Source organism: Chionomys nivalis, chromosome 4 (assembly GCF_950005125.1).
Source record: "Chionomys nivalis chromosome 4, mChiNiv1.1, whole genome shotgun sequence".
Lineage (NCBI taxonomy): Eukaryota > Metazoa > Chordata > Mammalia > Rodentia > Cricetidae > Chionomys > Chionomys nivalis.
Genome location: NC_080089.1, coordinates 13490531 through 13508138, shown reverse-complemented (window position 1 = coordinate 13508138; position 17608 = coordinate 13490531).

The following is a 17608-nucleotide window of genomic DNA, read 5'->3' as shown; positions in this document are numbered from 1 at the left end:
CATTCTGCCTATCTCCAAGCCAAAGGTATAATACATTTTATATTTTTGTGGCAATCGTCCACTTCTGTCTACCAATTTCTATTTTAAAATGGGCTATGCTATGCTATAGCAATAAACAAAGACACACTTTTAATGACTTGAAGAAGAAAACTTTATTTTCCTTTCATACAACAAAACTCATCATGAAACCTGCAGGCTTCATACCCTAGGAACCAGTGCCAGTGATGCCACCACCAGGAACGATGCAAACCACCCTCAGGAGGCACAGACAGTTCTGGAAGGCACAGTACTGACAACCACATAAATTGTCCTCAAAGGTGACGATGCCACCCTCAGAATCATCAGCCAGAACCAAAGCCAACACTGCAAGGAGAAGAGGACATCTGAACCTATCACGTACCAAGAACACAGATGACTGAAAAGCCCTTTTGTAAACACTAACAGCCATCACAACTCCCTATTAGAGATGCCCTGGGCAACACAACCTGCCAAACGACCTCAGTCATATCTTCTCTCCCCTCCATTTCTTCTCTTTTCCAGAAAACATGCAATGACAGAATTATGTTTTATCAAGCTCTTCCCATCATGATCAATAAAATTTTACATTATTCTTGCAGTAACTGTGTAAAATAGCATGGTTTAAATACCTACACACGTAAGCACAGATTCATAAAACACAAGAAGGAAATAAAGTTACTGTTAAAACAGAAATGTCTGAGTTTCCTTTTCAGTCATTTATAGGATTTGTTCTTTGACGATTGCCTTCTGATTCCTGTTACCGCCACTCTCTTTTCTCTCCCTTCCGTCCCTTTTAAGCCTCAGCCTTGAGGTGTTCTCAGTATCTGTTTTCAGCTTGAAAATTAAGAATGATTTTTAAAGCAGCCCCCCTTTCTGATTAACTGTACTGACATCTTGTTTGTGTTGTTACTCTGGCTTAAAAGCGAGACACTACAAACCTTTTCTTTCACTTTCCCCATCATTTTACTTTACTATGACCTCAGTCATTTTGAAAAGAATTTAGGCAATGTTTATTGTTTATATTTATGTTGTCATTTCCAGTAGCAGAGGCGTGTGCATGTCTGTCCCTCCATTTGTACTTCTTTAAGAGACCTAGATCTGGCTGGCTGGGTGGACTGACAGCTAAACTCAGCTAAACATAGTCAATCTGATTTTCTTTGTCCTACGATCAATCTATATAAATATCAGTCAGTCATTCCTTCCATTATTTGAATAATGGAACACACCTCTCTTTAAGGTAATCTTGTCTGATTATTATATACGAGTTTATTCTCCCTCCCCCACACTGAATGGATGTGAGGATTAGTTTTAGGAGGTGTTGTTACTGGCCAGGAGTTCCCTGAGAACCAGGGAGAATGGTTTCACTGTTTTCACAGTCTCCACAATCAGAGTGCAAGCCTTATGATATGTGGACTGTCTTGATGTTCTCCAATTAACTAACTGTATGAGCACAGGGAATGTAGAACTCAGAAGGTCCTACTGTTCTAGATAAGCAAATAAAATGTCAGTGCACAATAATACTTGGTATGCTTTACAAAAAAAAATTAGAACAGTGTTCCCCATCCTAGTGAGTAGAAGGCAATGAGAGAGGGACTTAGAGAGAAGACCAGTCATGTGTCAGTTAAGAGGGTTATTACAATGAAGGTTGTATACCAAAGTCTACTTCAAGATTAGTTTGAGCACTACTATATTAGCCTATTTTATTAAAAAAGGATATCCTAATGTTTCCTACATTTTAAAGAATTATAATCATATTTTTGTAGCAGTGGGCATTGAACTCAGCGCCTTGAACATATTGGGTTCAATTCCACCACTGAGCCACATTGCCAGTCCAGGGATCACAGTGAAGGAAGCATGTGCAAAGGAGATCACATGCTGAGAAAGGAAGCCAGAGAATGGTGAAGGGCCAGATTTCCTCTTTTAATAACTAACTGTTGCAGTAATAACCTTGTCGAGTGAACTGGCAAGCCTGTGAGCTGCCACTGACCTGCTCACGAGGGTTGGGCCCAATGGCCTCTTGATCTCTCTCTGGGTCCCATCTCTCAGAACAACCAGTGACAGCACTTCCAGCACAAGAACCTTTGGGGACAAGCAGTATCTGTAGCTCATAACAAGAATAATTCTAGAAGAATTTGTCTAAAGTTTCTATTTACTACATTTTAGAAAAGTTGTCTTCAGGTAGAAATTCCCTGGCAAGGCCCAGAGAGTCTTTATTACTCTGCTCTCTGGAGCTGTCTCCTGTAGGCTTCCTCACACAGGTCTGGGAAGCAGGTCATATGTCCCTTTAGTGCATATGCTCCCCCAAGAGAATGGTTTCCTTCAAGGAGAGAATGGGGAATCCAAAATGGTTAGCCCTGCAATTTACTTACATGGAAGATGTGGCAATAAAATATCAAACCACAAACAGCATTATATAAAGTTCTTCTTGATTAACGATGTGTTTTGGTGGGAACCTTTTGAAAATTGTCCTCTTTTTAAAAATTGTGTGTGTGTGTGTGTGTGTGTGTGTGTGTGCACGTGTGTACAACTGTATCAGAAGACAATTAGTTCTCTTCTCCCAACATGTTGGTCTTGGGAATCTAACTCAGGTCATCAGGCTTGACAACAAGCACCTCCACCCATGGAGCCATCTAGCTGGCCCCTTAGTGGTTTTCTTGTTGCTGCTTATCTCTGAGGTACCCACATTCATAAGTTAGGTGGATGACCTTTGAAGACACGTATCTTTTCTTCTTTCCATGTCATGTTACAGAAAGGTTTCTCTGACAAAAGTCATTTCCTACCAACACATGGCTCAGCGCCAGCACATGACTTGGCCACTTGGAGTTTTCTCCCTATGCACTTAACGCTATCTGAAAATAAATGACTTGCATAGTAATATCTTTGCCTGAAGAGCGTAAGTTACACAACTGTTCATATTGGTTTCATTCACATCTGCATCCCTCAGATCTGGAGTAGTATGACACACAATAGAGGTTTATCTACCATTTCAAAATGAATAAATTAATTTATCTGCTGAGTTCCGACTGTTCTTTAAAGTGACCTAAAGCAAACTTGCAGTGACACAGCTACTTCTGTGTCCTCTGGTGATGGCCTGTTGTCCTTGTCATTTGTGAGGGAAGTCTTATCACAGCAAACACTTGATGTGGGAGTGATTTCTTTCTAATCTGTTGCTTTCATTGTTTAATTAATAAAGAAACTGCCTAGGCCCATTTGATAGGCCAACCCTTAGGTGGGTGGAGTAAACAGAACAGAATGCTGGGAGAAAGAAGCCGAGTCAGGCAGTCGCCATGATTCTTCCACTCCAGACAGACACAGGTTAAGAATCTCCCTGGTAAGCCACCAGCTCATGGTGCTACACAGATTATTAGAAATTGGTTAAGGCAAGATGTGAGAATTAGCCAATAATAGGCTGGAACTAATGGTACAGGCAGTGTTTAAAAGAATACTGTTTCCGTGTAATTATTTCGGGTAAAGCTAGCCAGGTGGCGGGAAGTGGCCTGCTGTTCCTCATACTACAAACACTGACCTGAACTTTTTAGATCCTTAATTCGTGACAAGTACTCCTTGAAATGAATGAAACAATGAAGGTGTAGTGATATTTAATTTGTATTTTAATAAACAAAGCTTGCCTGAAGATTAGAGAGTAAAACAGCTACCCTGGTCAGCCTTACAGACCAGGCAGTGGTGACACACACCTTTAATACCAGTAGCCCCACTAGTTGCCATAGAAACCAGGCGGTAGTGATGCACACCTTTAATCCTCGTGTTAGAGAAGAATATAAGGGGGGAGGGGGACAGCTCTCAGTCAGTCTCATTCTGAGGATTACTGGAGACAGGATCTCCATTGTGGGTTGAAATAGAGGTAAGAGTCAGTGGCTGATTTTATTGCTTTTCTGACCCTCAGGTTGAACCCCAATATCTGTCTCTGGGCTTTATTAATCATGCTGCAGGAGGAAAATGTAAAATCCTTGTTGAGATTTCTCACGTGTGCATTCAGTGTGTAGGCCTGAGGAAGCACACCAGAACAAGGTGCCTCACATCAGGAACTGTTAGGCTGGCTGGGCTGGTGTATGAGAGAAGAATAAACACGTCATAGTTTTGTTTGCAGACAGCCTTTCATATGCCCTGCTATTAACAATATAAGATGGGAAATGGCATCAAACACATTAAATCCTGTTCAGTGATAGTCTCACAAAACTTGATTTCAATTAAATATCTTGGGGCACATTTGGGTGAGGAACATTTGGCAAACCCCACTAAGTTTTGCCATGGTTTATTATACAGGTTAGCTGTCATTCTAGTCAGCAAAACCGCAAAGGGTAGGATACAAATGTGAAATATTAGACATTCTTTTTGAAGCTTCCCGAGTTTACTGTACTTAAAATCTGACTGTCAACAAATGTTCCTTTCTTCAGGATTAACAGTTGATTTTTAACAAAGATACCAGGGATGCTAAGAAAATCTAAATTACTTCATGTGTCTAACAAACTTTGTTCATTAGGTATCTGCGCACAGCAGAGAGTTGTCCATTTATATATCATGGTTTCTGAATCCAGCGTGCTGTGCTCTCCAGCTAGGCTGGTTGCTTCCAGACTATCTCATATGCAGCCTTGTACCTTGAAGTCAGATCACAAGGCCAAGGAGGCATTTGCTCAGTGTGTTCTATCATCATCAATACACAAAAGTCCATTCCCACTAGGGGAGGTTATTCCACGTGTTCCACGAACATATCAGGCCATGGAGTTCTTTCTTTTTCCTGACAGAGGTCTTGATTAATGGTTCATAAAATACATTCATGGAAATGTTCTTAGTCAATGTACTATGATCACCTTGACTTGATACATTTTTATGATAAATATCACTTAGCTCCTCAGTTTTGCCAATTTTTAAGAGAAAAAAGTCAAAACTTATAACATATGAACACAATGGAATAATAAATATCCACATACAACATCAAGATTTGAAGTTGAATCATTCATGTTTGCAAAGTAATGGCCTCTTTTCTTTTGGTTACACACAGCTACAAAACACAGAACCCCTTGTAGTAAGAGTCCAGACTTTGCTACATTAAACTGAGATGTACATATCACCTCTTCTAAAAAAAAAATACAACCAACTGTAAAGCATAGGGAAATAACAGCAATTACATAATACCATCAATCAGCATATAAAGTTTATTCAGATAATGTCTCTTAAAGCAGCTCAGAAAATCTAGAATTCAGTGAAGGAGCATAAAGATTATATTGCTCTGTGTGTGTGTGTACATATATGTTTATATACATATTTTTTTGCTCTCTTTAAATGTAGACTATTTCTTTCATGTTATTTTTCTGTGCTTGGCTTTTGAAGAACCCTGGACACCTGTCTTGTGTGCTGTTGGTGTCACCTAACTGCTTTTATTGCTATGTCTATGAACTTTATCCTCTGCTCTTCACCTCTCCTGGAAGTCAGAGTTAGAGTTGCAATGAGACACCAAATATCGACAAGACAGACTGACAGAGTATGATCTATATCTCACATCCCATCTATTTCAGAGGTACAGGGCATCAAAAGTTTATTTTTAATTTGCCATGTGTTAATCAGGTAGCTTTCAGAAGTCTTATATGTAAAGGTATATTTTTTGCTTTGTAAATTTTAAAGGACTCATTGTATAATTAATTCATCAAATTGTTTAAAAATGTTTGTTTTTTTTTTCCCCCCAAGTTTTGGTGAGGACTGGCCCTGGATGAAAGTATTTAAACTCCAGGGCCTTCCGGCCACAACACAGAATTACCCAGATTAGAATGTCAACAGTGCTGCTTAGAGAGAGGAAGATTTGTCACCATGAAGAAAAGACCTTTCTAGGCTGGGGTGATCCGGAGAGGTGAGTAAGTGGCCACAAACCAGACAGTCTCCAGGGAACTTATCCAAGCCCCCTCCAATTCCCTAAGCTTTTGTGGCCATCCAGCAGGGTGAGTTCCCTGCTGCTGGCTTTCTTTACCCCATTCCACCTTGCCCCCAAGCCCGACTTTTCATCTGTGAGATCCTTGGATCCCCAAACACAGCCTGCTTCAGGGTTGAGAGGTTCAGAGAGTCAGCGGGGAGGGTTCCTGCTGCCAGCTTCTTTCTACCATCCCATCTTGCCCCTCAAGCCAACCTTTTTGTCTGCAAGGACCTTAGAACCCTACAAGAGACCCTGATTCCATGCTGAGGGGATCCGGAGAGGTGAGTTAAGTGACCACACTGCCTGACAGTCCTGGGGGACTGAATTCAGGCACCCTCCAATTCCCTAAGCTTTTGTGGCCATCCAGCAGGGTGAGTTCCCTGCTGCTGGTTTTCTTTACCCCATTCCACTTTGCCCACAAGTCCACCTTTTTATCTGCTAGGTCCTTGGATCCCCCAATCCAGTCTGCTTCAGGACAGAAGGGATCTGAGAGCCTGCTCCAGTGCTGAGGGGACCTAAGAGAGGGTAGACCAAGAAAAACTCCAAAGTACACAGTCAGTCACAGCAAAGATTGGACAAAGAAATGAAGACTCTGCTGGCCTCATTTGAAGGAAGAGATGGGCAGGCGCCAATGCAAAAATTCCTCCAACATCCTGAAAAGCAATATGGTAACACTAGAATCCAGCAAACACACAACAGGAAGACTTGAACTCCCTTAAAGAAATGGAAGAGAAGACAAACAAAAAGTTAGAAGAAATTAATAAATCCCTCAAAGATACCCAAGAAACCCAAGAAAAAGCAATCAAACAGGTAAAGGAAACAGTTCAAAATCTGAAGATGGAAATGGAGGTAATGAAAACACAAACCAAGGGAATTTTGAATAGGAAAAATCTGTGTAAATGAACAGGAACTACAGCAACAAGTATAACCAGCAGAATACAAGAGATAGAAGAAAGAATCTCAGGTGCTGAAGTACTATAGAGGAAATAGACTCATTGATCAAAGAAAACATCAAATCCAATAAATTCTTAACACAAAACATCCAGGAAATCTGGGACACCATGAAAAGACAAAACCTAAGAATAATAGGGGTAGAAGAAGGATAATTCCAGCTCAAAGGTCCAGAAAATATATTCAACAAAATTATAGAAGAAAACTTTCTCAAACTAAAGAAGGATATTCTTATGAAGGTATAAGAAGCTACAGAACACCAAACAGACTGGATCAAAAAAAAAATCCACCTCACCATATATTAATCAAAATACAAAACATACAGAATAAAGAATATTAAGAGCTGCTAAGTAACATATAAAGGTAAACCTATCAGAATTACACCTGACTTCTCAATAGAAACCATGAAAGCCAGAAGGTCTTGAATAGATGTGCTATTCAACACTAAGAGACCATGGATGCAAGCCCAGACTACAATACTCAGCAAAGCTTTCTTTCACCATTGATGGAGAAAACAAGATACTCCATGACAAAAACAGATTTAAACAATATGTATTCACAAACCCAGACTTACAGAAAGTACTAGAATGAAAACCTCAACCTAAAGAAACCAACAACACCCACATTATCACAGACATCTGATAACTCTCCACCAACACAACTAAAAGAAGAGAAATACACAAACACTATCACCAAAAAAAAAAAAAAAACCACAGTTATCAACCACTGGTCATTAATATCGCTTAATATCAATGGACTCAATTCACCTATAAAAAGGTATAGGTTAAGAGAATGATATGAAAACAGGATCCAACATTCTTCTGTTTACAAGAAACACACCTCAACCTCAAAGACAGATACTACCTCAGAGAAAAGGGTTGGGAAAAGGTTTTCCAATCAAACAGTCCTAAGAAACAAGCAGGTGTGACTATCCTAATATCTAATAACTAAAATCAATCATAAGAGATGGAGGACACTTTATACTCATAACAGGAACAATTCATCAAGATGAAGTCTCTATCCTGAATATCTATGTCCTTAATATAAAAACACCCACATATATAAAAGAAACATTACTAGAACTCAAATGACACATCAAACCCCACGCACTAATGGTAGGAGATTTCAACACTCCTCTCTCACCAATGGTCAGGTCAACTAGATAGAAACTTAACAGAGAAATAAAAAAAATTAAGAGATGTAATGAATCAAATGGACTTAACAGACATCTATAGAACATTCCACCCAAACAGGAAAGAATATATCTTCTTCTCAGCACCTCATGGAACCTCCTCAAAAATTGATCACATACTCAGTAACAAAGCAAACATTCACAGATACAAAAATTGAAGTAACCACCTGTGTCTTATCGGATCACCACAGAGCAAAGTTAAAATTTAACAATACCACCCCCAGAAAGCCTACAAACTCTGGGCTGGAGAGATGGCTCAGTGGTTAAGAGCATTGCCTGCTCTTCCAAAGGTCCTGAGTTCAATTCCCGGCAACCACATGGTGGCACACAACCATCTGTAATGAGGTCTGGTGCCCTCTTCTGGCCTGCAGGCATACACACAGACATATAAATAAATAATAATAAATAAATAAATATTAAAAAAGGAAAGCCTACAAACTCATAGAAACTGAACAGTGAACTATTGAACCACCCCAGGGTCTTTGAATTCAAGGAAAATAAAGACACAACATACACAAACCTATGGGATACTATGAAAGCAGTGCTAAGAGGAAAGTTGATAGCATTAAGTGCTCACATAAAGAAAATGGATAAAGCTCACATTAGAGACTTAACAGCACACCTGAAAGCTGTAGGAAAAAAAAGAAGCAGACTCACCCAGGAGGAGTAGAAGACTGGAAATAACAATCCAAAGAATCAATGAAACAAAGAGCTGGTTTTTTGAGAAAATCAACAAGATTGACAAATCCCTATCCAAACTAATCAAAAGGCAAAGAGAGAACACTCAAATTAACAAGATCAGAAATGAAAAGGGGGACATAACAACAGACACTGAGGTAATTCAGAGAATCATTAGGTCTTACTGCAAAAGCCTGTATGCCACAAAATTGGAAAATGTAAAAGAAATGGACATTTTAAGATAAATACCATATACCAAAATTAAATCAAGACCAGGTGAACAGTTTAAATAGACCTATAAGTCACAAGGAAATAGAAGCTGTCATCAAAAACCTCCCAACCAAAAAAAGCCCAGGACCAGATAGTTTTAGTGCAGAATTCTACCAGAACTTCCAAGAAGAACTAATACTTATATTCCTTAATGTGTTCCCCATAACAGAAACAGAAGAGTCATTGCCAAATTCCTTTTATGAAGCTACAGTTACCCTGATACCAAAACCACACAGAGACTCAACCAAGAGGAGAATTACAAACCAGTCTCACTCATGAACATCGATGTAAAAATTTTTAATAAAATACTAGCAAACCAAATCCAAGAACACATAAAAAATATCATCCATTAAGAGCAAGTAGGCTTCATCCCAGAGATACAGGGCTGGTTCAACATACAAAAATCTATCAATGTAATCCATCATATAAATAAACTGAAAGAAAAAAAACACATGATCATTTCATTAGATGCTGAAAGAGCATTTGACAAAATTCAACACTCCTTTACCATAAAGGTCTTGGCGAGATTAGGGATACAAGGATCATATCTAAATATAATAAAAGCAATATATAGCAAGCCGAGAGCTAACATCAAATTAAATGGAGAAAAAGCGATTCCACTAAAATCAGGAACAAGACAAGGCTGTCCACTCTCTCCATATCTCTTCAACATAGTTCTTGAAGTTCTAGCAATATCAATAAGACAACATAAGGAGATCAAGGGGATTTGAATTGGAAAAGAAGAAGTCAAACTTTCATTATTTGCAGATGATATGATAGTGTACATAAGTGATCCCAAAAACTTTACCAAAGAACTCCCACAACTGATAAATACCTTCAGTGATGTGGCAGGATACAAGATCAACTCAAAAAATCAGTAACCGTCCTATACACAAAGTATAAAGAAGCGGAGAAAGAAATCAGGGAAACATCACCTTTCACAATAGCCCCAAATACCATAAAGTATCTTGGGTTAATACTAACCAAGGAAGTGAAAGAGCTCTTTGACAAGAACTTTAAGTCTTTGAAGAAAGAAATTGAAGAGGATACCAGAAAATGGAAAGATCTCCCATGCTCTTGAATTGGTAGGATTATCATAGTAAAAGTGACAATTTTACCAAAGGCAATCTATAGATTCAATGCAATCCCCATCAGAATCCCAACAAAATTCTTCACAGACCTTTAGAGAATAATAATCAACTTTATATGGAGAAACAAAAAACCCAGGATAGCCAAAACAATTATGTACAATAAAGGAACTTCTGGAGACATTACCATCCCTGACTTCAAACTCTATTATAGAGCTACAGTAATGAAAACTGCTTGGTACTGGCATAAAAACAGGGATGTTGACCAATGGAATCAAATTGAAGCCCCGGATATTAATCCACAAACCTATGAACACCCACTTTTTGATAAAGAAGCTAAAACTATACAGTGGAAGAAAGAAAGCATCTTTAACAAATAATGCTGGCAGAACTGGATGTCAACCTGTAAAAGAATGAAAATAGAACCATATCTATCACCATGCACAAAACTCACATCCAAATTGATTAAAGACCTCAATATCAACCCAACCCCACTGAACCCAATAGAAGAGAAAGTGGGACGTAGCCTCAATACATGGGTACAGGAGACCATTTCCTACGTATAACCCCAGTAGCACAGACAATAAGAGCAACAATGAATAAATGGGACTTCCTGAATTTGAGAAGCTTCTGTAAAGCAAAGGACACAATCATTAAGACAAAAAGGCAACCTACTGAATGGGAGAAGATCTTTACCAACCTCACAGCAGACAAAGGACTGATCTCCAAAATACATAAATAACTCAAGAAACTAGACATTAAAATTCTAAATAACCCAATTAAAAATGGGGTATAAAACTGAACAGAGAATTCTCAACAGAAGAAGTTCAAATGGCCAAAAGACACTTAAGGTCATGTTCAACTTCCTTAGCGATCAGGGAAATGCAAATCAAAACAACTTAGAGATACCATCTTACACCTGTCAGAATGGCTAAAATCAAAAACACCAATGATAGCCTAGGCTGTAGAGGATGTGGATTAAGGGAACACTCATCCATTGCTGGTGGAAATGCAAACTTGTGCAACTACTTTGGAAATCATTGTGACGGTTTCTCAGAAAATTGGGAGTCAACTTACCTCAGGTCCCATCAATACCGCTCTTGGGAATATACCCAAGAGAAGCCCAATCATTCTACACAAGCATTTGTTCAACTATGTTCATAGTAGAATTATTTGTAAGAGTCAGACCCTGGAAACAACCTAGATGTCCCTCAATGAAAGAATGGATAAAGAAAGTGTGGCACATCTACACATTAGAGTACTACTCGGCAGTAAAAATAAACAAAAACAAACAAACAAACAAAAAACAATGACATCTTGAATTTTACATGCAAATGGATGGAAATAGAAAACACTATCCTGAGTTAGGTAACCAAGACCCAAAAATATGAATATGGTATGTACTCACTCATTAGTGGATTCTAGTCATTAACAAAGGACATTGAGCCTATAGTTTATGATCCTAGAGAAGCTAAGCAATAAGGTGAACCCAAAGAAAAACATATATAGATCATCTTGGAAATTGGAAGCAGACAAGATCACCAGGAAAAAGTTGGAAGTATGGGGGTGGGGAGCGGTGGGGGGAAGGGGAGAGGGGAAGAGAGAAGGGAGAAGGGGAGGTTTGGGGAGAGTTTGGGGGAGTGGGATGGTTGAGTTGGAGGAAGGACAGATATGGTAGCGGGGAAGAAAACACCTTAATTAAGGGAGCCACTTTGGGGTTGGCAAGAGGCTTGGCTCTATAAGGGTTCCCAGGTGTCCACGGGGATGTCCCCAGCTAGGGCCCTGGACAGTGGAGGAGAGGGTGCCTGAACTGGTCTTGTTCTGTAGTCAGACTGATGACTATCTTCAATATCATCATAGAACTTTTGTCCTGCTTCAGATGGAGACAGAGACAGAGACCCACTCAGAGCACTGGACTGAGCTCCCAAAATTCAGTTGAAGAGCAGAAGGAGGGAGAATACGAACAAGGAAGTCAGGACCACGAGGCTTGGTCCACCCACTGAGACAGTGTGCCTGAGCTAATGGGAGGTCACCAAATCCAGCTGGACTGGGACTGAAAGAGCATGGGATCAAACTGGACCCTCTGAATGTGGCTGACAATTGGGGCAGACTGAGAAGCTAATGATAACGGCACTGGGATTTTTCTCTACTACATGTACTGACTTTTTGGGATCCTATTTTCTTTGGATGCATACCTTCCTAAGCCTGGATGGAGGGTAGTGGGTCTTGGACTTTCCACAGGGCAGGTTTCCCTGCCCTCTCCTAGAACTTGAGGGGTAGGGGAGAGGGTGAGTGGGGTAGCAGGGGAGAAATGGGAGGAGGGAAAAAGTAGAAATTTTGATTGGTATTATTTATAAAGTAATAAAAAAAGAACAAAAAAGTTTTTTCCTTACCCATATATTTTTTTAACACTGATTTCAGTATTCATTGATAAGCCTTGCTTAAATCAAATCTTATATTGGTTAAAGTATTGGGTTTTCAAATTTTATTCCCTAATGGACATTTATTAGCAGGCATTTTTCTGTGGTGACATTACAGCTGTTGTAACTGACATCTGACCTAAGATGGGATAATAGAATGACATTGATCACCAGATAAATATTTGACACATTTGGAAGCTTTATGACAATCTGATAAAAAATCAAAGCTTTTCAGAAAGACAGGGATAGCTAGCCATAAGGAGAGCAAGGAACATATACACACATGTGCAAACACACACACATGTATGCACACACAAATGCAAACACAAATGAGAGAGAGAGAGAGAGAGAGAAAGAGAGAGAGAGAGAGAGAGAGAGAGAGAGAGAGAGAGAGAGAGAGAGAGAGAGAGAGAGAGAGAGAAATTCTATAGGATTATCCTTCAGAGAAGGTTTCTGGAAAGGAGTCAGCCAAGATATTGGAGTTGGTACACAATTTCCATATTTCCTGTAGGCACATAACTCTGCTTTTCCTGTTGCAGTACAAATCCTATGTTTCCTATTGGGTAATGTCTGTGTTTCCTCTGGATGCACAACTCTCTCTCTCTTGTAATTCCTTGGTGTATGTATGTATGTATGTATGTATGTATGTATGTATGTATGTATATTGTAAATATACACAAGTGTATCTGTGTGTATCTATGTGTATGTGTCTCCTGTGGGTGCATAACTCTCTTCTGCATCATGTGTGTGTGTGTGTGTTTATGTGTGTGTCTGTCCTAGGCCTATCTTCCACATGTAAGGGCATATTAGTTACTTTCTTCATCATTATGAAAAATACCAGGCAAAGGTAGCTTAAAAGAGGAAAGGTTAGGTTTGGCTCACAGTTTAAAAAGCTACAGTTCAACATGGAAAGGAAGAGGAAGACATGTCCGATGAGTTCCATTAGTAGCATCATGAGCTTGTTGTATGGCTTGTAGTCCTTTGGATAAGGAAGCAGAGATTGCTTGGGTTGGAAACTGATCTACTATATAATTTTCAAGACCCAAATCTATCTTTTCTGTTTGATTCATATCCCAAAGGTTCTATAACCTCCCAAATAGTGCCATCGAATGAAATGTCCAAATACACCAGGCCCAAGGAGAACATTTGCTATCTAAACCATAACATGGCTTCTGATACATATAGAAATCAAGAACTCTGAGGTAGTCATAGACAGAATAACCATTCTGTATACATGGTTCAGGTAAGTAATATCTGGCATATGTTCTCAGATTCATTGGGAATATTTGATAAAGAGTGGGCATAGAGTAACACAACATGGACATCTCAGTGCTTGGAGCCAGGACAAGTTAGTCCTCTATGTCCAGCAGCCCCAGCAGCAGAGCAGAGGTGAGGGGATGTGATGATCAGCAGATGGAGCTAGATGGGTGGGAGACAACGCGCTAACCTCTGTCTGCAGGACTGGTCATGCCTCCTCTAGTTTAAGAGTTTTCTGACCTAAAATGCATGTTGTAAAAATAGACATACTTTGTTTTCATCACAAAAACCTTGCCAGGAATGTAGCAAGTGCTTGATAAATTTTCCTTCTTGAAGGAATGAGCCAGTGAATGGGAATGAGGGAGGGAGACCCGGAGGGTTCGTTCTGAGTTTTTAGTCTTTGAAATACAAAAGCAAATTTCACTTTCTTTTCTTTGCTAATGTCTGTCAATAGTGTGAGATCATATTATTGTATTTTTTAGAAGCAATCATCAATGAGAACACTGTACCAGAGGACTCTCGATGGGACTTCTGTGTTGAACACATTATTTAGCAAATACTAACACAGGAAATTGAGGGTATTTACCAATGTGCTGAAGCCAACACATGAACGCAGAGAAACAGCTCTCTATTAACCTTGTCGTTGTGGGGTCTTAAAAAGCGTTTGTCCAACACTGGGCTTTGAAACTTGTAAAATAATTCAAAGCATACAACAGTTAACCTCAAAGACATTTTGATTACCTCCTCAGGGTTTGTGTTTTTAAAGGCAGTGCAAGGAGGAAGGCAAGCTTCTGTCCTGACTTCAGAGTCAGCGGAACCCCAGCTTTACTACTTAGCCGTCACATCATCTAGCCTGATGCTGTGAACTCTTTAGAAGTCTGTTTTCCTCAACTGTCAACCATACTAATTGTTCTTTTTTAGTAGTATGTCAAAAATTAAGAGAAATTTTAATTTCAAGCATCTTATATGTTGTGTATATGTGTCAGGGACCAGCCTTGATGAAAATGCCTCTTATCAGGGTAGGGTCATGGGGATTTAGAAACATAGGTAAAGAATATGAAGATGCATGAAAAATAATTAACAGAAACCATAGAATAGAACTGGAAAGTCATTTTAGCAAATACTGAAATTATCTATGTTTAATTTTCCATATACTTTTATACCCTGATACAAAGGAGGAAGAAGGCTTCTTTAACTTGATACAAAGGACAACTCACACAGTTAATTTCTTCAACACTTTGAGACATCAAGTCATTAGCATTCTGTTGTTTAGGCTGTGAAGCTACCTTAGACCAAGTATCCTGAAGGCAGTCATTCCCCAGGCAACCGCATATTACAAAAGAAGGAGCAGAAGTACACTTGCATATCCTGACCATCTGTCAGGACAGAATAGATCTACCTATATAAGCCATCTTAATGTCAAAAAACCAAGAAACCACATCCTGAGTCAGGACATGTAGCTACACTTGTCAACCATTTTGAGCAACCTCCAAACTCTATGACCATTAGACAAGGTAGAAAGAGGCTCACATTTTTGGCCTCCACTTATATGTCTATGATAATTCACTGCTTTCCTTGGGGAGATATGAACTGAACTGATTCATCCATATTTTTGGGAGTTAAGAAAATGGGTCAGTTAGTTGTGTAAGCTTAAAGAGCTTGGTTCTGAAACTCAGAACCCATGTAAAAAAAAGCTAAACATAGTTCTATGCATTATAACCTACTGCAGAGCAGGTAGAGAAAGAAGGCTCTCCAGAACTCATGACCAGACAGTCCAGACCTGCAGTGAAATGCCGTTTCAACACATAAAATGAGGAGTGATTGAGGAAGGCAATGGACATTGACCTATGCCCTTCACGTGCACACATGTATGGACACACATGTACTACAAATACACAGATGTCAAAACAAGCAATCAATATGATGTTAATTTCATTAATTTTCCTTGATTTGTGCAAACTTTTAGAAAATTGTTGATGACATTCTGCAATTGATCATTGTAGAATCAATTTCACTAAATTCTGCTATTGTAGTTTGGTTTCTGCTGCTTTGATAAAACACTGATCAACAGCAACTTGGAAACGAAGGGTTTATTTCTGCTTACAAGTTAGAGTCCTTCTTTGAGGGAAACCGGGGCACAAACTCTAGTCAGGAACTGAAGCAGAGACTGTGGAGGAACAGCGCTGACTGGCTTGCTCTCCACGCCTTGCTCAGAATCAGGGACCCACATTGGTATGGGCTCTCCTGCAATTAGGACTTAAGAAATATGTCACAGGCATGGCTGGAGGCAAATCAGATGGAGGTTGTTCTTCAAACGAGAGCTTCTCTTCCGAGGCCACTCTACTTTGTCAGGTTACAGAAACTAAGCAGTTTATCTCCCATAGAAGAATGAAAGCTGCATGTTTTGCAAGCTTACACCCCTTTGCCACTGACTTTTCAAATACAAATTCTAGATATGATTTTCATCTTGAGGTGCTACAGACACAAAGATCAATTGAAAAATAGAAATGAAGATAAATATCAGAGTTTGTAGTTACCTAAAGCAGACGCTTCATATTTTTCTATAGAAATTTAAATGGATCATGTCATTCTTGCAGTGTACTTTCAGCTGGAGACAGAAATACAACCAATTTTTAAAAATTATTTTGTGGCACTGGGCAGTAAACCTAAGGTCTCAGGCTTGCAAGACCAGCATTCTGATTGAGTTCTACTTTAGTTTTTTAAATATTTATTTATTTTTATTTTATGCTATGAGTGTTTTGCCTGCATATATGTTTGTTGACCTTGTACGTGCCCAGTACCTACAGATGCCAGAAGAAGGTGTGGGGTGCCTAGAACTGGAGTTACAGATGGTTGTAAGTGCTGGAACCTGAATTCTGTCCCTCTGCAAGATCAGTAAGTTCTCTTAACCATGGAGCCATCTCTTCAGCCTCTCATTTTAATTTTCGATACAGTGTCTTCTCAAGTTTTCCAGATTGTCCTTGAATCTACTCTTAGCCCAGGCAAGACTTGAACTTGCTATTCTGCTGCTTCAGCTTTCCAAGGAGTTGGGTCACAGGCCCCAGTGCATTCGTTTTATTAGTGTCTTGATGCTAGACAATATTGTTGCATAGCATACAAAGACTCAAGATGTATTAGTCATTCACTATGAGGTAACATTATTTTCTTTTCAGGTTGTAGTATATTGTATTTTGGGGAGGAGAAACGGAACTTTAAAGAACAGATAGATATTAGAGTGTAATACACTAGGATGGAATGATGGTTCAGTGGTTGAGAGCACTGGCTACTTGTCCAAAAGACCTGGGTTCAATTCCTAGCACCCACAGGGTGGCTCACAATCATCTGTTAACTCCAGTACCTCGGGCATCTGGTGCCCTCTTCTGGTCTCTATGAGCACTGCACAAATGTGATACCTAGACATACTGGCAGGCTTTTAAAACATCTTTATACATAAATAATATTTTTTTAAAGTTACAGTATTGAAAAATAACATGTTTTAGCCTTGATAAGTTTTTAGAGAGAGCTTGAAAGTTCTTTACTCAAAAGGTCCTTTTATTTCCATTATTTTTCTTATTACCACTATTCATCAAGATGCTTCTAATTCAATTTTTGTCACAGTGCAAAGTAGCTCTTCCCTTGAAGTTTGACCCTCCTCCCCTTGGGAATCAGGTCTAGGCACATCTGGGAGGCTTGAAAGGAGAGGTGTTCTCCTAGGAATGGAGAATGAACATCCCTATGCAGAATCCTTGTCAAAGACAGGAAAAGCCTAATTCAGTATGGTTGCCCCAAAGTTAGAAACCAGAGTCCCTCT